The sequence below is a fragment of the Molossus molossus genome, unplaced genomic scaffold (genome assembly GCF_014108415.1).
Source record: "Molossus molossus isolate mMolMol1 unplaced genomic scaffold, mMolMol1.p scaffold_m16_p_19, whole genome shotgun sequence".
NCBI lineage: Eukaryota > Metazoa > Chordata > Mammalia > Chiroptera > Molossidae > Molossus > Molossus molossus.
In genome coordinates this window covers 11,819,957-11,847,867 of record NW_023425354.1, presented here as the reverse complement: position 1 = coordinate 11,847,867, position 27,911 = coordinate 11,819,957, and the positions used below count along the sequence as shown (strand labels likewise).

General features: G+C 44.6%; 1 protein-coding gene across 7 annotated transcripts in view; it reads right to left on the bottom strand.

The window, feature by feature from the left end:
* Positions 1–27,911, bottom strand: part of PITPNC1 (phosphatidylinositol transfer protein cytoplasmic 1) — a 227,088-nt gene that overhangs the window by 109,687 nt on the left and 89,490 nt on the right. The window contains exon 1 of one of the 7 annotated variants that reach the window (XM_036267862.1): positions 10,239–10,345. The exons of 3 other annotated variants lie outside the window; for them this stretch is intronic. The gene's annotated coding sequence lies outside the window, so the exon portion shown is untranslated. Of the gene's footprint in view, positions 1–5,057; positions 5,211–10,238; positions 10,346–27,911 lie in introns of those variants that run through there. 3 more of the 7 variants (XM_036267859.1, XM_036267861.1, XM_036267865.1) reach the window with 3 other exon arrangements.

The following is a 27,911-nucleotide window of genomic DNA, read 5'->3' as shown; positions in this document are numbered from 1 at the left end:
ATGGGAGCTGGGCCATCCAGAGGCAAAGGCTTTGCTGCTGTTTAGAAACCACAAATGGACTCACAGACAAATGCATTTCTCAACTAGGGCGAGAGAGCAAGACAGGCAGTCCTTGAACCACCTGCCTCAAAATCACCTGCCACTCCTAAAAATGTGGAATCCTAGGCCATCCTAGTCCTCTTACATTCAGGCTCTGGGGGACAGGGAAGTGAGGAATCTCACTCAGACGCACACGAAATGCTAAGAACCACTGGGTCAGAGAGAGGCGAAGGCATTCATTAGGACTTGCTCAGTACAAAACGGCGCCCAGGCCAAATTGTGCCATCTTTAGGAGGCCCATTTCTTCTTCTTTTTTTTGATACTTACCCAAGGACATTTTTTTTCCACTTTTTGTTCAGTTAGAGTGGGAGGGAGAGAGAGAGAGAAACATCGACGTGAAAGGGACACATCGAGTGGCTGCCACCCACACGACCAACCAGGGCTGGGGATAAACTGCAACCAAGGTACGCGCCCTTAGCGGGAACCGAACCCGGGTCTCTCTGGACCACAGGCTGACGCTCTAACCACTGAGCCAAACCGGCCAGGGCCCATTTCTTCTTTAATGCTCATTCCTTGCAAAGCTCTATCCATAATTTAGTGGAAACAGCACATCACTGATTACCAACTCCAAACAAACTCATACGTCAAATGAACACAGCCAAACCCAAAGACTCAGGACTCCACAAACTTTGAAGCCAGATAATTGATGGTGGTGATGGGGATAATGGTGGTGATGACGATGATGGGAGTGAAATACAGCTTAACTGATTGCCTGTAAATTAGATGCATCATGTTCATTTCTAATACTTGTGACGACTCATGTAGATGAGTATTTACAAATGAGGAAGCTGAGTCTCAGGGGTTAAAGACTCTCTGGATGAAGCTTCTAGGTGGCAGAGCTGGGATTTAACACCACAGGTCTGAACTCTTTCCTCTCCACCCAAATTCAGACCTTATTTCTCTAACAGGTGAACTGCTTCAACAAATCAAAGCCTCACTGTGATTAAGGGGCGGTGGGGGGGTCATTCAGAGCCACTGCTTCTGAACCCTGCTGTTTCTAAAGAGGAATAACAAAAGCCTAATATCATTCGAAAGATCAAAGTTGTTTAAACTGTGCTCATACATGAAATGGTGAGGCAATTATGCTCTAACTTTGTAACATCTATTGTTACAATTCCAGAGGTTGGATAATCATCATTGCAGGCAATCATGGTTAGCCACAGCTCAGCACTGCAGAGCTGGGCCTCTAGGTGAGCCATCTTCGGAATTGCTACCCCAAGTAATTATCTCTGTAGTCAAAAACATCCTGGGGATCAGATCCTTCCCACGTGCACACCGCGCTGCAACATTTGAGAGAAGGTGGAGTTGCATGACATTCCTGGAAAAGCCCAGCGGTTCCATCTGTTTGCACTTTGCAAACTCTATGGCTGAGCACAATCAACCTACTACAGTTCAGCCTCCAACCCTGATTTTAGAAAAGGTGACCCCAAGCCAAAACTCCTGAGTATGGTAGAGAATCATTAACGGAGCACCAATAACACCGTGAACATCATGCTTGCCAGAACTACGGGACCCAAAGTTTTAGGCTCAACAGGACTCCTAAATCTGAGTTTCACTTATCTGCTTCCCACAGCGGCTGAGATCTCTGCAAGCCAGCATCCCATACTGCCCCACCCTAAATAAACAAGGGGCAATCTATCTTCCATCCAACTAACCCCCGTCTCCTCCCTTCCTGTCCCTTTCCTCTTCCTCCATTAGTCCCAATTCCATTTCCAAACGTCTGCTTTGCAATAAACATCACTGACTCCAGACGGAGTTATCTCCTGATGATATGACTGGGACCTGAAGGCAGGCCTTTACCATCAAAACGGATGGATGTCACCTAACACCACGGTGGAACTTCTGTTCTGATTTAACACGGTATCATGTATTTTTCCATCTGTGAAACATGCGTGATTCCTGCCTGTCTTCCTCCGGCTGTGTGGGTGAAGGAAAGAGCAGAGGGTGATACAATTGGTATTCTTGGGAGTTTCCCACTTGATTCCCAGCACCATTCATGCAGTTGTGGAAACTCTTCCTTCGAGCCTTCTCCACTCTCAACACCCGGACTCAAAGCACAGTGAAGCAGTTGCCTCATGAAATGCAAGGAGCCCGCAGAGAAGAGTGTCAGAAAGACAGAACATCACGCAGGGTTCAGGTGCATTGCAAGTGGCGCCCACGGTGTAATTACACAAACGAAGAGACGTACAATGAGCCCAGATTGTAACACCCTCATCTCGGAACGCTACAGGCGAGGGCCCGATGTGTTCCGTGACCCCACAGCACAGCTAAGGCCCTGAGGAACATGTTCTGGTCTAGCAGCCAGCAGGGCTTGGCATCTGTTTTTTAAATAAAGTTTTACTAGAACAGAGCCAAGCTCATTCATTCTGTGGCTACTTTCACGATAGGACAGCAAAGTTGAGTAGTTACAACAAAGACTGTATGGCCTGCAGAGCTAAAAATATTTACTATCTGGCCCTTCACAGAAAAGTTTGCTGACCCCCATTCTAGTTCACCGGTACTGGGTCCAGTCTGGGTCCAGTCTGGGTCAACCTTAGTTGTCCTCTAGATCGGTGCTGCCAGGGCTGATGGCCACTGGCCATATGTGGTTAGTGAGCATTTGAAAATCTGCCTGGGCAATGGAGGGACTGAATTTTAACTAAAATTTCAAAACTGACACTTGGTTGAGCTATCAGAAAACTTATATATGTTTGCTTTGGTGTATGTAAGTCTCCTTTTTCAACTGAAAATTTTATAAAATCTAAATTCAGACCTGGTACTGCTAATGAAAATTTAGCATCTGCTTTCAGTTTGCTATAAGTATAAAACACACTCTGGATTTTGATGACTTGATAACAACCCCCTCCACACACACACACATAAAAGCAAAATAGCTCATTAAATAAGTTTTATATTGATTACATATTTAAACTATAGTATTTTTACTAAAGTATATTCTTAAAATTAATGTTACCCATTTCTTTTTACCATTAAAAATTTTTTTTCTTTATTGATTTTAGAGAGAGGATGGGAGAGGGAGAGAGAGAGAGAAACATTGATGAGCGAGAACATTGATTGGCCACCTCTTGCATGCTCCCCATTGGGGATTTTGCCCACAATGTGGGCATGTGTCCTGACCAGGAACTGAACCGATGACCTCTTCGTGCATGGGTCGACACTCAACCACTGAGCCATACCGGCCAGGCTCTTTTTACTATTTTTAAATGTGGCTGCTTGAAAACTTAAAATTATGTATGTGGCTCGCATCTGTGCTCACTTATTTCTATAGAACATGCTGGTCTAGACTCTAAACTAGTCCACAGAGCCTGAGAGTCAGGTCACTATGCCACACCAAGACTCCAGAGGCTGCGTGTCAGGTGACAGAGCCAGGCCCAGGGTTTGCATGTGTTTCCAAGCTAGCAAGCAGGGCCTGGTAATTGGGGATCTGTTTGGAGAAACCCTCCCTCCTGAGGACTGCCAATCACCTGGACCTCCAGAGAGGTGATAATTGCTCACAGCGTGCTCTGGGGGAAAGCACTGGGGTTTTACAATGGAAAACCTGGAGCCAAAGTCCTGATTCCACCTTTGATGAGTCTTGTAACCTTAGACATTTTACTTATCTGAGCCACGGTTTCTTGTCATTGAAATGGGACTAGCAAAATACTTCACAGGACATGGTGAGAATCAAGTGAGAAAAAATTTACAAGTGAAAATGCTTCATAAAATATAAAACTATACAACGAGCTGCTGAAGGGATTGCTCCTACGGGTTGGGAACTGACTGCCTGGGACCTGCGTCTGTTTCATTCGGGGCCCTGTTATGCCCTGGTTCTAGACAGGAGAACAGGCACAATGCAGAAACCAAAGGAAACCTGACCGTATGCCTGTCCTTATGTAAACATCTGCCAAAATATTATAAAAAGCCTGGGAAATTCCACTTATATGAGGTCCCTAGAACAGGGAAATTCAAAGAGACAGAAAGTAGAATGGTGACTGCCCGGGGGGCTAGAGGGTTAGTGTTTAATGGGTACAGACTTCCATTTGGGAAGATGAAAACCTTCTGGACATGATGGTGGTGATCGTCACAAACATGAATGCGGTCAATGCCACTAAACTGTACCGTTAACAACGTTGAAAATGGTAAATTGGTGTGTATATTTTATCACACCATTTTTACAGCCTGGGAACATCCTTTTTTCAGTGAGTCTGGCTTACCTGCTTCACAAAGGCGGCCATCTAACAATGATTCTATTTTTATGGTGATGAAAAGTTTTTCTTAAAAGGACGGGGACTTTTATATGGGATGGCTCTTTGGTTTGAAAGCTTATTTGAAGGTGTCAGGCGCGTGGACAGGACAGCTATTTCATGACCGCCCTCAGAGACAATGTTGCGTGAGACGCCCTGACTCCTGCCCTGATTCCTGCTATGTCTGGCTCCCTGGGCTCTACACGGAAATGTCTTTACTATTAGCATTCTGGGGAATTCACACCGCTGATGCTCCCAATGCTGCCTGTGGGTGCTGCAGACAAAGACCCCGACAGGAGGGAAGGAAGAGGGATCGGCCGGATGCAAACGCATCCTGGAGCCATCCTCAGCACGGGGCATTGTGAACACCAGCTCCTTCTTGAACACGCCTGTCGACTGTCGCGTTTCACAGCCTGGCCCCTCCACTTGGCTCCTCAGTCTGGAAACCCGCCTGACAGTGACTCTACAGCGACTCCCTTTTCCCTTGGGAAGGCAGCGAGTATTTTTACCTACAAGGGCTGGATCTGATTTGGGTTCTGCACGGACCTGACTGGCTAACCCCTCAGTCTTTCCGGCTCTGTGATTCAATGTCCTGATTTCTCTACGTAGACAGGAGGTTTGTTCTTTTTTATATATAAAAAAGGTAGAAAGTTCTTCGGTGTTTCGTCAGATCTCTCCCTGCCAGGTCAATAAAGCACGAAAACCAATATCCGATCCCACAAAGAAAATACAAACCTGCAGCTCATATTTCAAGATATCAGCACACCATCACATTCTCATCTCTTCTCCTGGATTCTTATAAGCAGCCCTCGGAGGTGGCTTATTTACGTAATGCCTGTGTCACTGTGCCAGGGTGCGGGAATGAGAAAGCTGATAGAAAGATTTAAGAAGGACCTGGGTTATCGACATTTAATTCAAAAAATTCTCCTTTTGTGACAAACTAATATAAACAGCATCGCACACTGATGCTTAACCCGACCTGAGTTTTGGACTGAATAGAAATACAGCCACTCAAGGCCAGGGGAAGGGCTCAGGCTGTGCCCCATGCTGATGCGAGCTCGGCTCTGCACCGTGGCTGCTGCAAGGCTGTGCAGACGTTTCCAGTGCACTCGGCCGTCTGAGAATGGAACAGACTTGACCAAACCCAGGAGGGTACCGATGTTCTTTGTACTGTATGAAAAGTAAGAGTGAAGCTCTGGCCGGTGTGGCCCAGTTGGTTGAGCTTCATCCTGTGAACCAAAAGGTTGCTGGTTCGATTTCAGGTCAGGACACATGCCGGAGTTGAGGGCTCCATCCCCGGTCAGGGTATGTGCAGGAGGCAGCCGATTGATGTTTTTCTCTCAAATCTATGTAAAATCAATTAAAAAATACTTTTTAAAAAAGTAAGAGTGCACATGTTATCTGCTCCTTCCAACACTGACTCACCCCTGGGGGTGGTATTCTAGCTCTGAGAACTCACTGGATGCTCCAACTGAAAAGCCAAAACGATCATATGTGGCCCCTATAGGCTGCTTTATAAGCATGGGCTCAAGTAGGAGGTGTCATCCCTTGTATTTATAAATGAGACGTTGACCAAATCAGCCATTAGTGAGCGCCAGGAATAATAATAATAAAAAAAAAAGAGCAAAAAGACAGGAACCATGAGAACTCAACTCAAAACTACAAAGGTCGTTGGCCCTTGTGGCACAGCAGGGGATTTCTCGGTACACTGCGTGTGGCGACAGTCTGGGTTCTGGAGTGCTGTGCATTCAACGAGCATCTAGTGCGCAGACACCGCAGAAAGAGCAATGGACAAGAAAGACCTGGTCTCTGGTGGAGAGGAGGGTTTCCGGAGGTGGTCCACCTTGAAGACACCAGGCCACAAGCTGAAGGAACTTGATGCTTTAGCTCAGAGCCGTGAAGTCTCTGCCAAGAGATGTGACGCCAACCGCAACCCAAGTAGACGGAGAGGTTTGGTGACAGGTCTGACCTTTAGAAAGCCATCAGCGCTCTTGTGTTTGTGATGGAGCACAAACCCACAGCCAATCACAAGATTTGAAAGGGGTAAAACTGAGACAGAACTTTCCCAGGAAATGGATGCTGCAGCATCTCCTTGCCCCCTACCTTTGTCAGTGCTCACTGCCTTAACCTTGGCCGCAGAATCAAAGGTGTTCCCAGAAGAGGTCCATCTACTGTGGGGGGAGCAGCATCTTTCCAGAATTAGAAAAGCTACTGCTTGGGAAGACTGTGGCACCTAGCAATCCTTTAAGAGAATGACTGGTAGCATCGAGGGGCACTGTAGTACCAGCTAAAAGCAGAAATATGCTTGCAGGAATCACAGCACTCGGTTTTAGTGTCTCTGAGACCTTCAGAGAACAGAGAGGCAAACTGAATGCAAAGAGAGGCACTTGCTGCTTCGCGTACAATCGAACAATGGGAGCGCTGAATGTTTTCAAAGACTTATTGAAGCCACTTCATGCCTAGAATAACAAGATCTCGGTAACACTGGAAGGTCACTGAACCCCTCTGCTTACTTAAGTGCTACCTGGCGCGGCAAGTGGTTTGGGGGTGCTGCTAAGCACCAAGCAACACTAAGAGAGAGTCATGACCAAATTACATCTAAGTTTGGAAAGTTCCAGCATCTTTCTTCACCCCACTTTGGAGGCAAGGCCCCAGGTTGCACTCGCGTGGTCCAGTCCCTGTGGCCCCCAGGCAGCCTGTACTTTTGAGTGGTTTGCTGCAGGGGCCTTTCCCTCCCTCCCTCCCTCCCTCCCTCCCTCCCTCCCTTCCTTTCTTCCTTTCTTCCCTCCCTCCCTCCCTCCCTCCCTCCCTCCCTTCCTTCCTTCGGTTTCTATTGTTTTTTGTTTAATCCTTACCCAAGGATATTTTTCCATTGATTTATTTTTATTTTTAGAGTGGGAGGGAGGTGGGGAGAGAGAGAGAGAGAGAAACATTGATGTGAAAGAGACACATGACCCCTCCTGGGGCCGGGAATTGAACCCTAGACTCTTTGGTCCGAGGGCCAACACTCCAACCACTGAGCCAAACCAGCCAGGGCCAATTTTAACCATTTAAATCGACAGTGAGTGGCACTGAATACATTCGTATTGTTGTGCAACCATCACCAACATCCATTTCCAATGTCTTCATCATTTCAAAAAGAAACTCTGTATGCGTTACATAGCAACTCCTAATATCCCTCAACCTCCCAGTAACCTCTAATTTACTTTCTGTCTCTATGAATTTGCCTGTTCTAGACACCTCAAGTAAGTAGAATCACACAATGTGTCCTTTTGTAACTGACTTATCTCACTTATCTTTTCAAAGTTCATCCATGTTGTAACAGGTGTCAGAATTTCGTTCCTTTCCAAGGCTGAATAGTATTCCATTGTGTGTATGTACCACACCTTTTTAATCTATCCATTTGCTGATGAATATTTGGGTTGCTTCCACCCTTTGCCTATTATTGTGAATAATGCTGCTATGAACCTAGGTGTACAGGTATCTGAGTCCATGCTTTCAAGTCTTTGAGTTTATACCTGGACGTGGAATGGCTGGATCATATGGTCATTCTGTGTTTAAGTGTTTAAAGTGCTTTCCCTAGCAGCTGCACCATTTTGGACTCCCTGCAGCAACGCACGGGATCCCAATTTCTCCACATCCTCAACGCTTGTTATTTTCCGTTAAAAAAAAAAAGAAAAGCCATCCTAATGAGTGTGAGTTGATGACGGGATGCTTGAAAGTCAAGGCAAGGTTCTCTCTTGCATCTCTCATTCTTGTAAAGTTCATTTTAGGTGGTGCACGAGCAATGCAAACCCTTCTTCCAAATAAGTACTGAGATAGCCCTGGGAAAGATTTCAACCCTCTTGTTTATTTAAACCAGAAATGGCAATCAGTAAACCCTTCGGATGAAATACTAATGATCTGAAATGGTTATTTTTCAGGGCACTGGAGGGTGTTCCTTAAAAATGCTCTGGTTACAAATATAAGATTCACTCAATGCAATAAACCCCTTTAAGTCAAAAAGGCCCCAACACATTCACAAATAGTTAAGTCACTCTACCAGGGCACCACAAAAATACAGCTATGAATGACTACCTTAGGGAGCCTGGGGGATGGTAGTGATGGACATGACCTCAAAAGCCACTTTTATTTGTGCTATAGAAGTTGCATTTGATATTATTTTGATGGTCCAGCCAAGAATGTAGTACATTATAGAGTCACAATGTAGAAAGCAACAAACAGTCCTGCAGAATTTACCTATGAAACACATGTGAATGATTTACATCAAGATTTGGAGAAGGCCATTCTTGGTAATTTGCATATTTCGTGTTTTTCTCTTGGATTAAATCACTTTTTATCTATTTTAAGTGACAGCTACTCTTCAAAAAGTAATCTTAGAAATGACTTTAAACTCCCCAGTAGACAAATATATCAGACTTCTTTTAAAGTATACAATTCAGTGATTTTAGTATATTCACAAGGTTGTGCAACGGCCACCACTATCGAATTCCAGAACATTTTCATCATCCCAAACAGAAACTCCACACCCATCAGCACTCGGTCTCCAGGCCCCCTCCTCCCAGACCATGGCAACCACTCGTCTACTTTCTGTCTGTGGATGTGCGTATTCTGCACATTCCACATAGATGGAATCATAATTATGTGGCCTTTCGTGGCCGACTTCTTTCATTTAGTATAATGTTTTTAAGAGTCATCCATATTGTAGCATGTATCAGTATTTATTTCCTTTTTCTTGTTGTTTTTATTCCTCACCCGAGGACAGTTTTCCATTGATTTTTAGAGAGTGGAAGGGAAGGAGAAAGGGAGGGAGGGAGGAGGGAAGGAGGGAGGGAGAGGTGAGAGAGACTCATTGATTGATTGCCTCCTGCATGCACCCAGACTGGGGCATCGAATTGAATGTACAACCGAGGTACATGCCCTTAACCAGGAATCGAATCCATGACCCTTTGGTGTGCAGGCCGATGCTCAACCCCTGAGCAACACCAGCCAGGGCTTCCTTTTTTATTACCAAATAATGTTCCATTGTACAATATACCACATCTTGGTCATTCACTCATCATTTGATAGACATTTAGGTTATCTCCACTTTTTGATGATTATGAGTAATGCTGCGATGAACATACACACATGAGTCTTTCATGTGGACATATGTGTCCGTTTCTCTTGGGTAGACTCGTAGGGGTGGAATTGCTGGGCCACACAGTAACTCTGTTTATCCTTTTGAGGGACTCAAGCTGCTTTCCAGAGCAGCTGCACCACTTTGCATTCCCACCGGCATCTCATACCTACTGTTGTTAGTTTTCAGCTACTTGTAGCAACAAGAAGGTCAAACAAGTGACTTCAAAAGCCAAGAGTGAGCTCTGGGACAAGTGTGGCTTGACTCACTCACATCCTGGTATTTTACACTTGGGAAACGTCCAGTGAACAAATGTCACAGGTGACTATCCAGCCACGTGGCACCTTTTCATTACTCTGCAAGGACAACAAAGAACTAAACTGGACACGATAATTAGAAGCTAAGATGGCATAGCCACACGTACTAGTTACGCGGCACAGGCGGAAAAGGTGCGAGGGGTCGGGACGAAGGAGCAGCATGGCTACAGCTGTCCAGGAAGGTGGCACAGTGGAGCACGGGGCCCCAGCTTGGCGAGAAGGAAGGGGGCAGTCACAGCCTGCAAACAACCCCTGGACGTTTACTTGCTCACAGCAAAACGTCAGTATTTCCCAGGACCCCTGAAGATGCACCATAGCAATAATAGTAAAAGCTGCTACCCAATGCCAACTTTGCCAGCGTCAGCATATTTCTAAAGCCTTTATGGTTATTTCATCCTCACAGCAGCCCTACAGGTAGGTCGTATTATTATCCTATTTTAGGAATGAAGAAACTGATTGATGCACACAAAGGTTGAGTACCTTGCCTCGGGCACCCAGCTAGAAAGCAGGAGAGCTGGGATTTGAACATTGGCAGTTGAGCTCCAGGATCTACACTCTCCCATCTCTGGCATTCATCTCCTCGGCCACTTGCTTGACATTAAAATAAAAGCCTGTTTATTTATAAGGCTGAGTGAAAAGTACCCGGGTGAGTAAAGCGACTTTCTTTACTTTTGAATGCTGCTGACAGTTTTAGGTTGCCATTAGAAGGAGGGGTTTTTTTTTGTTTTGTTTTTTCTTTTTCCAAATAAGTGGGAGGCAGCTGTGTCACAGAGAGCAAGGAGAGAAGGGGTCACAGAGGAAGTTACAGGGGTGACGAAATTAGAAGCCAAGAGCCTACGGTTCTGAGCCAGGCTCCTGGAAATTATTTCTCCTACACAAATTCTGACACACAGCAATGAAAGGAAGCACACCCGCCCCTACAAATCCTTGAGTTGCTAAAGTAAAAATTAAAATTAATGAGTCCATCCAACTGGGACTCACAAAATACGTGGGTGGGAGCCATTCCTGTGCTGACAACTGATGGGACAGTTTTTTCATGACAAGGAAAAGAACTTCCCTGCCTTGGGAAGCATTCAAATCCCAAAGTGATTCTAAGCCCAGCCTGAAACAATATGCAGGATGAGAGCTGAATACAGATATTCTATGGGGAAAAGCCCTTCAGCTCACCCAGGGAGCCTGCCACGCGGGAAAAGGAGATGGAGCATCCGCTAGTATTCACCCTTCCTGAGAGCTCACCTGATAAAGGCTGCGGGCTCCGGGGCCAGCTCATACACTCTGATCAATGGGAAATTGATTCCTAATGGCACTGTGGAAGGCCCAGGTCATGCATGTTCAAAGTCTTCATTAGCTATTACAACGATCTGAATCTAAGTGTTCTGTGATACACCGAAGTGATATATGCTACCTTTTCTGCTCACGCCCCCATAAGAAAGGTACACCCTAAACCCCACGTGTCTGTCCCTAATGGTCTACCTTGTAAGACTGCCCATAGGACAAACCCAACCCCTTTGTAGGAACAGAGTGAGGAAAAAGGTCTAAAAGTGAAAAATCTCATCCTCTTCCCTGGTTTTCCTTTCTCTACTCTTCCCTCCATCCCATTCCCTGACAACGCCCACCCCAGGAGGGGGCCCTGCTTCCTTCCTCCTCTTGGGCAGATGGTATTTGCATACTGACATATTATAAATCTAGTCGCCCAGGTAACGGGCTCCAGTTAGCAACAGCACAATGCAGGTCAGCCTGATTCCTTCTAAAATTAGAAGTCAGTCCAATCTGATTTTTAACTGTTCAAGATGGGATGCCCAGTTAGATGGCAAATTCAATTCTTAAAATGAATTTTCAGTTGGGAGACTCAGCACTAGTTAATTAATCAAGGCATCTCAACATAATAATAGCATAGGTTTTGACATGGTGGAGTTGTAGCTCCATGACTTGGCTCTTTCTGCCAAGAATGCCACGAGGACTCCAGCCTCTGTTAGTAGGATCATCTTCAGCCTGGCATCTCCCCTGACCTTCACAGTCCACCGGTTGGTAAGAACTGTTCATTCTCTCAGGCCTTCCACAGTTGGCCTCCTCTGACCCCATCATGGTCCCCTCTCTCTCACAGTCTAACCGACCAGCACTGAACAAGAACCATGTCCTCCACTCTCTTTTGTCTTTGCCCATACACATCTCTCCTACCTGCGATTTGCTACCTCCTTTTCTTCCTCTTCCATGAAAAGGGGTCTTGATTGGGCTTCAAGGAATGCATGAATTGTGCACAATCCCCCACCACCATTCACTTCTCAAAAGGTCCATGTCCCCCCAAATGTTAAAAGCCATCAACGATCTAATTACAGACAGTATCTACACCTGCATTTCCCATAGAGACTTCAAGGAATGAGACACTCATAAGAAAAGAGCTCCCCAGTTAAGTGTGGGAAACAAACACTAGGTCAAACAGTCAGGTCCACCAACACAGGCCTTCCCTGAGCTTTTGCTGTACTGATATGGACCATGGACCACTGGACACATCGTAATGTCTCCTTAGTGACCCCTGGGAAACTTAAGCTACCAGGTCATGCTTTATGATAGTTCTTCCGTGACTGTTTTGACCTAATTTTGTTTTACTCTATCTTTTTAATAATTGCTAGAATTTATATCATTGTACTTGTCACATTATGCTGTGCTCATTTTATTTGTCTCCCCTACTAGACTGAAAGCCACTTAAGAATGGGCTACATGCCTTTATATCTTTAGAGTTTAGATACTACTGAAGTTGAGTAATGGGATGAATGATTGAGCTTATCTCCCCAAATGGATGATAAGCTCCTTTAGGATATACACATTTTTTTAAATCTTCATTGTTGAAAGTATTTCAGATGTCCATTTTAAACATTTTTTCCGTATTCCCATAGCACCTACAAAACAGCTTTTCATAGCAAAGAGTCAATATGTTTTTAAAATGTTTTACTTATTGATTTTAGAGAGAGAAACATCGATTTCTTGTTCCACTAATTCATGCACTCATTGGTTGATTCTTATGTGTCCTGACTGGGGATCAAACCTGCAACCTTGTTCTAGCAGGACAGTGCTCTAACCAGCTAAACTACCAGGCCAGGGCTGGGAGTCAATGAATGTAAAAAAAAAACAAACATTTTATTTCTTTATTGATTTTTAGAGAGACAGGAAGGTAGATGGAGAGAGAGATAGAAACATCAATGAGAGAGAACATCAACTGGCCACCTCCTGCATGCCCCATATTGGGAATTTGGCCACATCTGGGGCCTGTGTCCTGACTGGGAATCGAACTGGCAACCTCTAGGTGCATGGGCCGACGCTTAACCACTGAGTGACACCAGATGGGCTGGGAGTCAATAAATTTTTTAAAAATTAAATTCATTACAAGATATTTATTGGACACCAATTATGTCCTGGCACCAAGGATATTAAAATAGTAAAGTACAGCCCTGGCCGGGTGGCTCAGTTGGTTGGAGTATCATCCTGTACACCAAAAGGTGGCAGGTTCCATTCCCGTTCAGGGCATATACCTAGGTTGCAGGTTTAATCTCCAGTAGGGAGGCAACTGATCGATGTTTCTCACATCAATGTTTATTTCTCTCTCTCGAAATCAATAAAAACATATCCTTAGTGAGGATTATAAAAAGGTAAAGTACAATCCCTGGAATCAAGGAGCTTCGATTCTGGTAAGGGAAATAGACAGATAAACAAAGAATGATGACAGAATGTAAACACTGGAGAAGGAAGCCCAGGCTGCCTGGGAACACAGGGTGGAGCAATTCGACTGCCCGCACTCCAGGGAAGCGGGGAGGGGTCAATACTGTGATGCTAAGATGTGACGCTGGGATCTGCAGCTGCGACCTGAGCAGACTGGCCACACTAAGCCACATTTTGGGGGAAAATTGGCCAAGAGGATGCTCTCATGAGGCAGTACTCATATTAGCTGGAGCTTTGGCCACAATCCCAACATGGATCCCAAGCTCTGATGAGCTGACGCCCACCACCCAGAACTGGCTGTCCTTGTCGCCCAGGAAGGGCCATCCTGGGACGTGGAGCCATGTAGGCAGCATGGCTTCGCCGTCTCCAAGTCCTCTGTGTCTTACCAGTTTGAGCTCGAAGGGTGGGGAGTCCAAAGCAAAGAACAAAGGAAGCACATCTCTCCTCCCTGAGAACGAGGGCCGGGCTGGTCTCATTCACCCACCTGGCCTTCCCAGGGAGGTCAGCCCCAAACCCCAGAACCCCAGGACTTATAACCTTTAGTTTTGTGGAGAAACCTGGGGATCCTAAGAGGCAGTGTGCTCAGGAAGACAGACGATTTCTTAGACGCAAGTCCAACACACATTCCCCATCCAGAAAGATTCTCGTGCTCTCTGGGGAGGAGGGGCCCAGGAGACAGAGCACCCCATCACCCAGGCCAAGGTACTGTTTAAAGCTTCCGGGTGAAGGCTGAGAACCACTGGGGTCCAGGGAGTAGAGAGGGCCCTGGAGCGCGCCCTGGGGACAGGTCGTTAAAACCGATTCATACACAGTCACATCCCATTGCCTCCAGGGGTTTAGCAGGTCAGGTCAATGAATAATGCCAAGGGTTGAAATGAACAGACACACTTCCCCAGAAAATTAAAAACATGGAAATACCCTCCACTCATACACAGAAATAGGCTCGCTTTAATAGTTTTGTCTTGGTTTCCCACTTTTAGTAGAAACATGGGTACCACGAAATATTCTCCTACCATAAAAAGAACTGGCCCTGGCCATTTTGGCCCAGCGGGGAGGACAGAAAGAGGGGAGAAAGGAAAAATGAAGGGAGGTATGGAACCTGGAGAGCCCGTGCCCTGTGCAGAGGCGCAGCAGCAACCCACTCGGGTGGGTACTTGCCAACATTTCCCATTTCTCAAGAAAAGCTGGACATCTAGACTTTTACATGAATGTTCCAAACTTCTAAAAGTTGGCTTAAATTAAAAAAACAACTCCCAACACTCTGTATAAACATGAAATTGGTGAGCTACAGTTAGCCATATATTGTAACCTCTGATTACATGAAACTCAGTTACAATAGAGAGAACTGGAAAGTATTCTCATCAGAGCCAATGTCTAATTGGACATTCCATTAATGTCCGAACCCCGGGACACTGATGGGAATAGAGAAGGTATAAGAACACTATAAATCTTTTAGCATAGCTCCATTTTCAAAGATTCCCCCCGTGTCCTTCACCTTCTCAATATTGATAACGGTCAGAAAGCATAAGTTAGAAAACAAGGAGTACAACGTATTATAGCAATAATAACAGCAGTGCTTGCTGAATGTTTACACTGTAAGAGGCAAGAACCATGTGCTCTATATAAAAAGTATCTGGCCCAGCCGGTGTACTCAGTGGATTGAGAGGTCTCGGTTCTATTCCCAGTCAGGACACATGCCTGGGTTGTGGGCTTGATACCCAGTAGGGGGCGTGCAGGGGGCTGCCGATCCATGTTTCTCTCTCACATTGATGTTTCTATCTCTCTCCCTTCCTCTCTCTCTCAAAAAAAAATCAATGAAAACAATGATCTCATTTAATTCAGAGGGCAACCCTTTGATGTAGGCCAAATTACCATCTCAGTTTTCAAGTGAGGAAACTGGGACATCCAGAGGTTTTAAAAATCATCAAAGGTCAAACAGTTGGGGGCTTTCCCAGTGGAAGTCCTGGGTGGACATCACTCTGCAGTGCTGAGGCAGGAAGTGGTAACTGGCATGGGGGCCTGAAGGGAGAGGCATGGATTTCCCACCCTGGCAGGCAGGGCACGGAAATGAGGAATGAAAGTCTACAATTAGTAGAAGCCTAGGAAGGAACTTACAGTAATATACAGTAATAAATGTTCAACCGCAAGTAATCAGTATCACTCCAGAGTTTTACAAAGGAAAGAGAGTAAAAAACATGTTTTAATGCAAACAAAAACATTGGCACCTACATGATTAGTAAAGATGATAAAGGCTATCCACTCTTGGTGAGGGGGTGGGAACAGACCCTGTTCCCACTGTGGTGGGAAAAGAAAGTGTTTAAACCCTTTAGGAAGATGATTTGGCTATCATCTTTAGGAGGAGGATTTTGTTTATTAAAATTTAAGATGTTTATACCATTTGACCTAACTACTCTACCTAGGAATTCACCCTAGAGAAACTCTCTTGCAATTGAGCAAAGATTTATATGCTGAAGATTATTTGTGGCTACATTATACGCACTAGCAAAAAGCTGGAAAAACTCCAATTGTCCATCAATGGGACCAGTCAGATAAATCAAGGTACATCCAAGTAATAAAATGCAACATAGCTATTAAATCATGAAACAGATCCCTAACTGCCAAAATGGAAAGCCGCCCCAGATGCATAGCTAAGTGGGGAAAGTACGCTGCAGAACAGTAGGTGCAGCAGTCATTTCGGTACAATGCACACACACAGTCTAGTATGTGAACAGGAGGGAAAACTCTAAAAATATATAATTGATTGTTAATGGAAATTACCTAAGAGGGCTGCGGTAAATATACTTCTATAAAGTTTGGAGTTTTTATAAAGAACTTGTACTTTCTTTTTTCTTTTCTTTATTGATTTTAGAGAGAGAAGAAGGGAGAGGGAGAGATAGAAACATGGATGAGAGAGAACATCGATTGGTTGCCTCCTGCACACCCCGCACTGGGGATCAGGCCCACAACCTGGGCATGTGCCCTGACCGGGAATCAAACCGGTGACCTCTTAGTACATGGATCAATGTTCAAGCACTAAGCTACACCAGCTGGGCGGAACATGTACTTTTCAAATAAAAAATTAAACAGACATAGAAAAGGTCCTATGCTGAAATTTGAGGGCCGGAGTCCAATTCCTGAGAGAAGTGTAGACAGAATCAGGCGTTCATGAACATGCACGACCACAGAAGTTGTGCACTGACCAAAGGCGCCTTCAGAAGTTATCTGGGGCATGGGGCATTAGATAGGCTCCCGAAAAAGAAGCTCAGAGAGGCAACCAAAGCAAAAGTCCGGGCATCTAAGCAGGGCAGCAGGGCAGCAGGGCAGCAGGGCAGCAGGGCTGTTATCAGAAGGGAAAAGGAAAGAGTATGCATGTCAACTCTGGACATCTCCGTGACAAGGCAGGGTCAGGGTTCCCTAAAAGTGGGCAACAGAGTGGCCGAGAGAACCAGAGTGTGGCTCTGATCTCCAGATCTGCAGATGGGTGAAAGACATCAACCTCCATGTAGACCGAGCCTCTTAAACACTTCCTGCCTCAGACCCAGATTGGTCCTGGACCTGGTGCTGGAGGAAGGAGAAACAAATGCAATGCCTGAGTTTGCTCATTTCACTTCCTCTTCACTCACCCCATTCCCTGTGTTGCGTTCCAACACATCTGGAGGGGCCACAGTCGCCAGGGCATGAAAGTTGCCCAAAGTAGGTGGAACTTCCTATCTTTTCAAAATAGTTTGCAAACCTCTGCATAAAGTGAGCAGATTATATAGACTCAGTGAATCAAACCTGTCTCCAACTTGAGAGGACTATGTTCTAGAATTTCCTTTCAGGCTAACGTATCTTAAAGCCCTAAATACCCTCTCCCACAGAAATAATGTCATTAGATTAGCCTGGAGAAGACTAACTACACATAACTCCCCTAAAGAGAAGCCCAACCGCTGTTTCTAATAATGTTTCTTAAGAAAATGCATTGAGTTCCAGCAGGGTGGGAGGAAATAACGAATTTAATTCCTCTTTCCGTGCCCAAATATGTGGGAATGTTCCTCAAAGTGTGTTCACATCTAAAGCATGTGACTGTATGTTACACTTTAACATTTTTATTTTTATTTTTATTTATTGATATTTAGAAACAGGAAAAAAGAGAGAGAGAAACATCGATTTGTTGTTCCACTTATTTGTGCATTCATTGGTTGATTCTTGTACGTGTCTTGACTGGGGATTGAACCTGCAACCTTGTTCTATTGGGATGATGCTCTAACCAACTGAGCTACCTGGCCAGGGCTTTTTTTTAATTCTTTTGATCAAGGGCTCCATAGTCAAATGTGTCTGAAATTGGTTCAAACCAAGTTAAACAGGTTTCATTATTTTCTATTTTTTAATTATGGTAAAATATACATAACATAAAATTTACCATATAACCATTTTTAAGTGTACAATTCGGCAGCACACATTACTGTCAGTGTTGTGCAACCATCCCCAGGACTTTTCCATCTTCCCCAAGAGAAACGCTAACCCCATGCCCCACCCCGCCCCCTCAGCCCCTGGTAACCACCATTTCACTTTCTGTCTCCAGGAATTTGCCTATTCTGGGTACTTCATCTAAGTGGAATCATACACTTGTCCTTTTGTACGTTTTGTGAGGATTCTGAAGTTTCTGGCTTGAAGAACAGGTAAAATGGGAGAATGGAGACTATGCACGTGGACTTGACTTTGGAAGAAAGAAGGCACTGCGAGGTGGAGGGGCCAGGGAACCATTCGGTGACAGTGGCCACCTGGACAGAATAAACACACAGTGGTTGGGAGCCCAGAGCTCTGGATCAAAACTGACAGCATTCCAAGGGTTAGATCGTCTGGAATAACGGGGGTGGTAAACAGTAGTCAAGAGACCCAACAATTTAGGGAGAGAGGAAGAAAGGAAAACCTGGAAAGGCAACTGAGAAGAACAGAGAAAGCGAAGACACCAGGAGCACACCTAAGTGTTTCCCTGCCTTGCAAGCACCCAGCTCATCATTCCTTCCAGAATCACCTGTCTGAAACCCGATCTACTCTAGATCTCATTCTCTCACCCCAAACCTAAAACCGTCAATGATTTCTCCAGTGTACAGAGCAGACCTGAACTCCTTATCAAAGTTTTCAATAACTCGGCTCTGCCTCTCTGAGCACCGAGCCCGCCTGGTCCAGCCACCAGTTCACTTGCTGCGCACCTGCTCAGCTCAGCACATTTCCTCAGTGGGCTCCTCTGCTTGGCACATGCGCTGCCATTCTTCCTGTGTATCCGTCTGTTACTATGTTGCTCTCCCTTCAAGGCCTGGCTCCTACCCCCACTTTTTTGAGGGGTCGAAATAGGTCCCTGGAGTGGGGATGAATGTGCCTATTCCCTATAACCTACAAAGCTGGGCTATGTCCTTTAAAACAATAACAACAAACATACCATCTGGTTACAAAATCAGATTATTTTTATTACAAAAATATTAGAATATGAAAGGTTTTTTAATAATTTAAAATCATCCAGTAACAAACAATAGCAACATTTAGGTACATATTCTTTTTAGCACCCCCCTCTTTTTTTATTAGAACTTATACTGAATATATCACATTGTCACATGCTTTTTCTAAGTGAATATATTATCAGCATTTCCCATATCCTTAGTCTTCAAAAATTAATGATTGCATAAGATATCCCTTTACATGGATATAATTTAATCAACTCCCAACTGCTGAATAAGAATTAAAATTTTTTTTGCTTACTCAATCCATTACACTATATATAACAAGTATTCAAAAGACGTTTGCTTAATTGGATTTTATTATCGGTAGAGGAGAGTAGTAATAGGCCAGTCCTTTCCCGAGTATACTTTATCATTCAAATGGCAAATAAATTACTTAAACAAAAAAAATTTTTTTTCAGCTTGCCTGGAAACACATATTTTCAGAATTTATAAATTTTTGTCCCAAAAGTCAATGAAATCTAAAGAAACTACTGATTTCCCCAGACTGTGAGGGCCACATCTTCTCCCCAAACCAGAAATCCATGATTAATTCAGGGAGTCAGCAAAAATAAAGTCTTAAATCTACAGAGAGACAAACTCTACAGATCTTTAGCATCATCTAATCTGAAAATCTGTGAAGTTCTTACTTCGCTTTTTCTTCTCCTTTTCTTTCTTTTTTTTAAAAAAAAATTTTATATTGATTTCAGAGAGGGAGGAACATCAATCAGCTACCTCCTGCGCTCCCCTTCCCAGGGAGCAAGCCTGCAGCCTGGGTATCGGACCCGACCCGTAATCGAACCTGTGACATCTTGGTACATGGGACGATGCTCGACCAACTGAGCCACACCAACCAGAGCTGTTTCTCTTTTTATTCAATACTTTCTCTCCCCATTAAAATATATTGACATTTTTCAGTTGGTAAAAGCCAATTAAGTATGATTATGTACTTGCCCACAAGAAAATGAACTTTCACAGTTTTCTCTCCCAAGTGTGATGACCGGAGGGAGAAGGGAGAGAAAGGAACAGAATGGGAGAGATACTGGGCCAGTGCCCATGAGGGCAGGAAAGGGGCTTGAAGGATGGAGCAACAACAAAGGACGGACAACTGGACAATGTGTGCGACCGAAAAGCTAGTGTTGCTGGGCAGAATAGAAAAGCCACCACCAACAGATGAATGCTGAGAGGAAAAGAGTTACTCTGGAATTCCGCACACGGCCACGCTACCATTTCTGTGAAAGGGCAGGTGACCTCGAAAACATCCCTTGAGGCTCTCCTCCGGGTGTCTAAGGAGTATCAAGAGCTTGAGATAGAGTAGACCGTGGAATGTATACGGAAACCAGCAAAACAGTTCTGTCTAAATAATCACAGTAAACATGATCTAATTTTGACTGGCAAATAAGAATTTGTTTGTTTGTTTGTTTGTTTGTTTTATCCTCACCTGAGGACATTTTTTGATATTTTGTTCAGATAGCGTGGGAGGGAAGGAGAGAGAGGAACATCAAAGTGAAAAGGACACATTGAGTGGTTGCCACCCACACGACCCAACCAGGGCCGGGGACAAACTGCAACCAAGGCATGTGCCCTTAGCGGGAACCGAACCCGGGTCTCTCGGGACCGCAGGCCAACGCTCTAACCGCCCAGCCAAACCGGCCAGGGCGCAATCAAGAATTTTAAATATTCATTGCCAAGAAAGTATTAATAGCATTCTGAATGCCACATGTTGTTAAACTAGTAGAGAGAGGCGCAGGCAAGAACAGGAGAGAGGACAGGAAGGGGGACACGGCTGCGCTACAAGGCCCGATTCCTCGACCTTGATCGTCTGCAAAGAGGTTCAGGATGCTTTTGCAAACCTAAAGGTAGCGACAAGAATTAAAAACAGGATGTGAATCTTCAAATCAGGAGAGAAGACACAGTGCATGCAGAAACAGCAGGTGTCCAAGAAAAAAAGAAGAAAAGATGCAGTAAGATCACACTCGAATTAGTTGTAATCGCAAGTTACACTTCCCTAGTAACAGGAAATAACGTTCATAGTGGGTTGAAAACTAAGGCCCAGTGACATTTTGCTTACAAGGGGCTGAACTAAAACAAAATAAGACACACGGTCACAATAAAAGGATGATAATGATTTAGTAGACAAGAACAATTAAAAATGATTTTCATTTATGATAATGGGCACTATATTTTCTTTTTATGGGCTCATGAGACACATACAAATTAATCATATAGTAAACCACAATAAAAACCTAAATAAGCCCTGGCCGGTTTGGCTCAGTGGTTGGAGCGTCGGTCTGCGGTCCAGAGAGACCCGGGTTCGGTTCCCGCTAAGGGCATGTACCTCGGTTGCAGTTTGTCCCCGGCCCTGGTTGGGTTGTGCAGGAGGCAGCCACTTGATGTGTCCCTTTCACGTCAATGTTTCTCTCTCTCTCTCCCTCCCACTCTATCTGAACAAAACATGGAAAAATGTCCTCGGGTGAGGATTAAAACAACAACAACAACAACAAAACCTAAATAGATTCCAAGAAGAAACTACCCAGGACTCACTGGACCCCCCCCCCCTCCGCACCGCCCACCACAACCCCAGGACTCACCGGACCCCCCCTCTCCGCACCGCCCGCCACAACCCCAGGACTCACTGGACCCCCCCCTCCCCACCACCCGCCATAACCCCAGGACTCACTGGACCCCCCCTCCCCACCGCCCGCCACAACCCCAGGACTCACTGGACCCCCCCTCCCCACCGTCCGCCACAACCCAGGACTCACTGGACCCCCCCTCCCCACCGCCCGCCACAACCCCAGAAGTCTACAGCAAAACCCCGACAACTGGAAATTTAAAAGAACTTTTTGATAAATTTTTGGTCATTGTGGAAGTCAAAACTACGGTTAGAAACAATTAAACAGCAAATAACAAAAGGAACACTACATATTAAATCTTAGATGATAAAGGCGAAGCTGTAATCAGAAGCAAGATAAACAGATGGGAACATGATTATTATATTACTCTTAAGCTTAAATCCAAATTTGAATGCCATTCAAAAATTTTATGTGCTTATAAACATATACAGAGAGACAAAAAAGGCTCTCCAAAATACTGTAAGAATTTATCTCCGGGTTATAAAATTTTATTTTTTTTCTGAATTGCCTAAATAGTCTTAATGAGCATGGAGCATTTTTATGATCAGAACAAGATTAAACAAAAGAAGAAAACATTAATTTACAGTCATAGGAGGGTAGGAACAGAACACGACAAAACTATCTTGCCAAAATGATCAAGGCAATTAAAATTCTCTCCTGTGCCTTGACTTTATTAGAGCCAGTGTTTACTATGTTTCAGCACAATTCTACCCTCTGGTCTTGTGCCTGGAAGTCAAGCATGCTGTGTGCTTACTGGCTGGCAACTTGTAACCACTGTGGTCTCTCCTGTTAGGGAAATCATTCAGGCAGGCGGGCAATCACGGGCAGCATGGCGACTTCTACCATGTTCTAAGGTTAACTGTGTCAGGCCACATTCATGTTACAGAACTGACAAGGGCAACATGGAAGGGCTGGAGAGAATTTTCTTGGTTTGCTGTTGCTGTGTGCTGTTTTGGATGTTGTCGATCTCACAAGCAATCCCTGATGAAATCCACATGACAACGAAGTGCAAGGCAAGTTAATTATGTCATTTAAAAAGTAGTCTAGCCCTGGCCGGTTTGGCTCAGTGGTTAGAGCATCGGCCCACGGACCAGAGAATCCCGGGTTCGGTTCCCACTACGGGCATGTACCTCGGTTGCAGTTTGTCCCCGGCCCGGGTTGGGGTCGTGTGGGTGGCGACCAGTCGATGTGTCTCTCTCACATCGATGTTTCTCTCTCTCTCTCTCCCTTCCTCTCTCCCTCCCACTCCATCTGAAGATAAATGCATAAATGTCCTCGGGTGAGGATAAAAAATAAAATAAAATAAAATAAATAAAAAGTAGTCTAAAACACTTTGCTCCTGGTCTTAACTAATTTAAAAAGCAGTAACATCGAATAGGTATATAACAGTATTGTTGGGTCTACAGCATACAGAAGTGTAATATACTTGACAGTAACAGCACTAATGAGGTGAGTGGGCCCAACGCTGTGAGAGAAGGAAATGGGACCAGATGGTAACTCCTATCCGCAGACAAATGCAGAGAGCCAGAAACAGTGCGATTAATGTAACAAACTCTATGACTACATATTCTTTCTTCTCTCAGCGGATTCAAAACACGTAAAATCCTATGAAGTAGTAATTATAACAATGTCCTGTTCGGCTTATAGAGATGTAATATGCATAACAATAATGGTCCAAAAAGGAGGGAGCAGGGCACAAACCTATACAGAACTCAATTTTCTATATCTCACCAGAATTAAATTAATAAGAAATACATTCTGAGAAGTTATGATATATATGGTAAGCCTAAAAGCATCTAACAAATAACTTTAAAATTTTTTTATTATATCATTAAAATAATAAATGCTATGAACTCTCTCACAGACAACATATAGTTGGATCTAGCTTTTTAAAATTTATTTATTTATTTTTTAATCAATCCTGATCATCTGCTTTTAAAAAAAAATCCTCACCTGAGGCCCTGACTGGTTTGGTTCAGCGGTTAGAGCGTCAGCCTATGGTCCAGAGAGACCCGGGTTCGGTTCCCGCTAAGGGCACGTACCTCGGTTGCAGTTTGTATCAGACCCTGGGTGGGTCGTGTGGCAGGTAGCCACTCGATGTGTTTCTTTCATGTCGGTGTTTCTCTCTCTCTCTTCCTCTCTCTCCCTCCCACTCTATCTGAACAAAAAATTGAAAAATGTCCTCAAGTGAGGATTAAAAAAAAAAAAAAAAGAAGAAAGAAAGCTGAAATGGCTACACAAATATCAGACGAAATAGACTTTAAAACAAAAGTTATAATTAGCGATAAAGCAGAACATGCATTAATAATAAAAGGGTCAACCCATCAGGAAGATGTAACATTATAAACATGTATGCACCTCACAGAGCCCTGAAATACATAAAGCAAAACGTGACAGAACTGATGGGAGAAACAGAAGATTACAACAGTTGGAGACTTCAAGGCTATACTTTTACTAGTGGCCAGAGCAGCTAGCAGAAGGCTGCCAGGGAGAGGCCGAGCATATCTGCAGAACACTGCATCCGACGCAGCACAATGCACTCTTTTCAGTGCACGTGGAAGTCTCCAGGTTAGACCATCTGCCAGAACAGCAAATTTCAGTAAACTTAAAAGCCTTGAATTCATACAAAGCATGTTCTCTGACAACAGAAAGAAATTACAATTTTGAGAAATTCACAAACGTGTGGCTATTAAACTCTTAAATAACCAATGGGGTCAGGGAAGAAAGCACAAGGGAAGTTAGTAAATACTTTTATTTATTTATTTATTTTTTTATCCTCGCCCGAGGACATTTTTCCATTTTTTGTTCAGATAGAGCGGAAGAGAGAGAGGAGAGAGAGAGAGAGAGAAACATCGATGTGAAAGGGACACATCGAGTGGCTGCCACCCGCACGACCAACCAGGGCCGGGGACAAACTGCAACCGAGGTACGTGCCCTTAGCGGGAACTGAACCCGGGTCTCTCTGGACCGCAGGCTGATGCTCCAACCGCTGAGCCAAACCGGCTAGGGCAGTAAATACTTTTAGATGAATCAAACTTAAGACACGATATACCAAAACGGATGGGATGCAGCTAAATCAGTGTCTAAAGAGACATGTATAGCTGTAAATGAATTTATCAAAAAAGAAAGATCTCAAACCAATAACCTAACCTTCCGCTGAAAGACACCAGAAGAAGAACAAATAAACCTAAAGCAAGCTGAAAGAAGGAAATAATAAAGATCAGAGTGGAAATGAATGAAAATAGACATTAGAAAAACAAGAGAAAAATCAATGAAACCAAAAGTTGATGCTCTGAAAAGATCAACAAAATGGACAAATCTTTAACTACACTGACCAAAGAGAGATGAGTCAGCCCTGGCCGGGTAGCTCAGTTGATTAGAGCATTGTCCCAACACACCAAGGTTGTAGGTTCGATCCCTGGTCAGGGCATATACAAGAATCAATCAACGAATGCATGAATAAGTGGAACAACAAATCTCTCTCTCCCTCTCTCCCTCTTTTCCCTCCCTCTCAAAAATCAATAAATAAATAAAAAGAAAGAGATATGACTCAAATTACAAATATCATTAAGACATGGGTTCTAGAAAGACTTTAGCCATTTCCTTCGAGCTTTTCAGCAGAAGGCCGCACACTTGCTCTCTAGTAGTTCTGCGCGTGCATCTGCCAGTTCCTAGAATGGCAAAGTGATGATTGCCTCTGTCTTATTTTTTTTTAATCCTCACCCGAGGACACTTTTGCATTTATCCTGAGATAGAGCAGGAGGGAGAGAGGGAGGACGAGATAGAGAAACATCGATGTGAGAGAGACACATGGAGCAGCCATGACCCTCACGACCCCAACCGGGCCCGGGACAAACCGCCCCTAGTGGGAACTGAACCCGGCCTCTCGGTCCAAGGGCCAACACGCTAACTGCTGAGCCACACTGGCCTGGGCATCTCTATGTCTTTTTTTTTAATCCACACCCTAGGACATTTTTTTTTTGCATTGATTTTCAGATAGAGCAGAAGGGAGAGAGGAGGGAAGAGAGAGAGAAACATTAACGTGGCTGCCACAGACATGACCCCAACTGGGTCGGGGAAAAACCGCAACCAAGGTACATGCCCCTAGTGGGAACCGAACCCAGGTCTCTCTGCTCTGCGGGCCAATGCTCTAACCACTGAGCCAAACCGGCCAGGGCACCTCTGTGTCTTTTTAGCCACTTTAGATGAGACTTGTTTAGCACATGCCTGAAAAATCCAGGAAGACCTCAGTAGCTTTTTGTGTGTTTTGTTTATACGATGTTGTGTTCTCATTTACTTTAGACTTTAAGGCTGATACAAAAGAAAATGAAAACAACTTATGTTCAACAGAGTGATCAAGTGGTCTTATTCCTTGGGGAAAGGATACTCCCCAGACTCAGAACACTGGAGAAAACACCAGGGCAGAAAAGAAGTCACCTGGAGAACGAGACGTGACTGGGCCATGTGGCCCCTCTTCCCTTCAAGACAGGGCCTGCGGCCAAGGGGTCTACTGTCTGCTCTGTGAATCGCTCATTTGTGAGAGCAAGTATTCCATTAGTGCTACAATTTCTCCCAGGTCCTACCACCTTGCACCCAGTTCTAACAAGTGGGAAACCCGGGAGTTGCCATCCCTGGATGCCTCCCCACCCCATCTCCCAGCACCTCCTGTAGATTTATTTCACAGTAACTCTCACCTCCGTTAGCTTCTCTCCGTCCACAGCTACGGCCCCGGCCTAAGATACAACCGCTTCGTTGCGGATCCTACAATATCTTCCAAAGAGGGGGGCCTAAATCCACTCTGGTGCGTACCTCCCTGTTCCCTCTCCTCACTGCAAACCTGTTTGTCACTTGCCAAGACAACTCCCTTCAACTGCTCTTAGGATAAAGCCCTAGTCTTCAGTGTGGCCCGTGAAGGACAGCCTGACGGACAGGTGACCCTTCCAGCCTGTGCCCTCCTCTCCCTTCGAGTCTGGTGCCTCAGATTCACGGGGCTGCTCCCCCAACTCTTAGGATCCTTTGCACTCATGACTCTGTCAACCTCCTTCCCTTTGCCTAATTAACATCCCCCTCCTAAACTCACCCCAACTTCCCCAGTCATCTTCCCGGAGTCCCCAAGACGAGGCCCAGTCTCCTTGTCTGAGCCTCCTAATAACACCTTGTACTGTTCTTCACGAGAAAGGTTCAAGTGAGGCAGACATCACTTACTGTCAACAGCCTAAATGCTACCCACAATCCTCTTCAACAGCCTTCCAAGCAGCCACTGTAGATTCATCAAGCTGATGTTTTATCATTTTCAGCTTCTGTACTTGGGCCAACCTATTCCTCAAATCTGCAATATCCGAAATTTGCCACCCTCCTTCAGTAGCTTGCATTGTTACCCTCCCAAACTGCTTTCATGCATCTAAAACAAATTTGCATTATAATTTAAATCCATTTCCTGGAAATGACTGTGCTTTCCTAAAAATCCAGAGAGCTGAAAACAGCCTAGTGACCTAAAAATAAAATACAAGTAAATCCTAAAACACCGATTATGACTTTATAAAAGCAGAGAAGAAAAGCACTAAGGAATAATTCATAAGCCTACGGTGCAACTATGGTAATAGGATTGTTTACATAATCACAAAAACTTTTCCTCTTATACTGTACTGTTAGTCCATACGGTGTGTTTTCAGAGTGCTGGATGCTATGGTGCATCTAATGTGCTTCCATTACAACACTGAAAGCTAATGTTTACCGAACAAATGGATGATATGCCAAAGATGGTCTAACAGCTTTCCGTACACTAACTCATTTAGTCCTCATTAATAATAACTCTAAGAGGTAGGTGTAATTATGATCACCCCCTACCCCCCACTGTACAGATAAGGAAACTGAGGCATAAGCAAAGTAGAAAACCAAAATGAAAATCTTTTTAGGCATGCTAGGATTAAGAAATTTACCTCTCCTGCCTGGCCAGTGTGGCTGAGTGGTTGAGCGTCGACCCATGCACCAAGAGGTCGCTGGTTCGATTCCCAGTCGGGGCACACGCCCAGGTTGTAGGCCCGATCCCCACTGGGGGGCATGCAGGAGGCGGCCAATCAGTTTTCTCTCACTGATGTTTCTCTCTCTCTCTCCCTCTCCTTTTCTCTCTAAAATCAATAAAGGAAAAAAAATCTTAATAAAAAAAAAAGAAATTTACCTCTCCCATACTTTTTCTTATATGGAAGTCCCCAGAGGGTCTTGAATGGGTATTCAAGAGACTGCAAAATAAAGGAACAGAACAATAAAATGAAATAAAAAAGAGGAAGACAAGAAACTCAATACCATGGTGCACCAAGGCAGTGAGA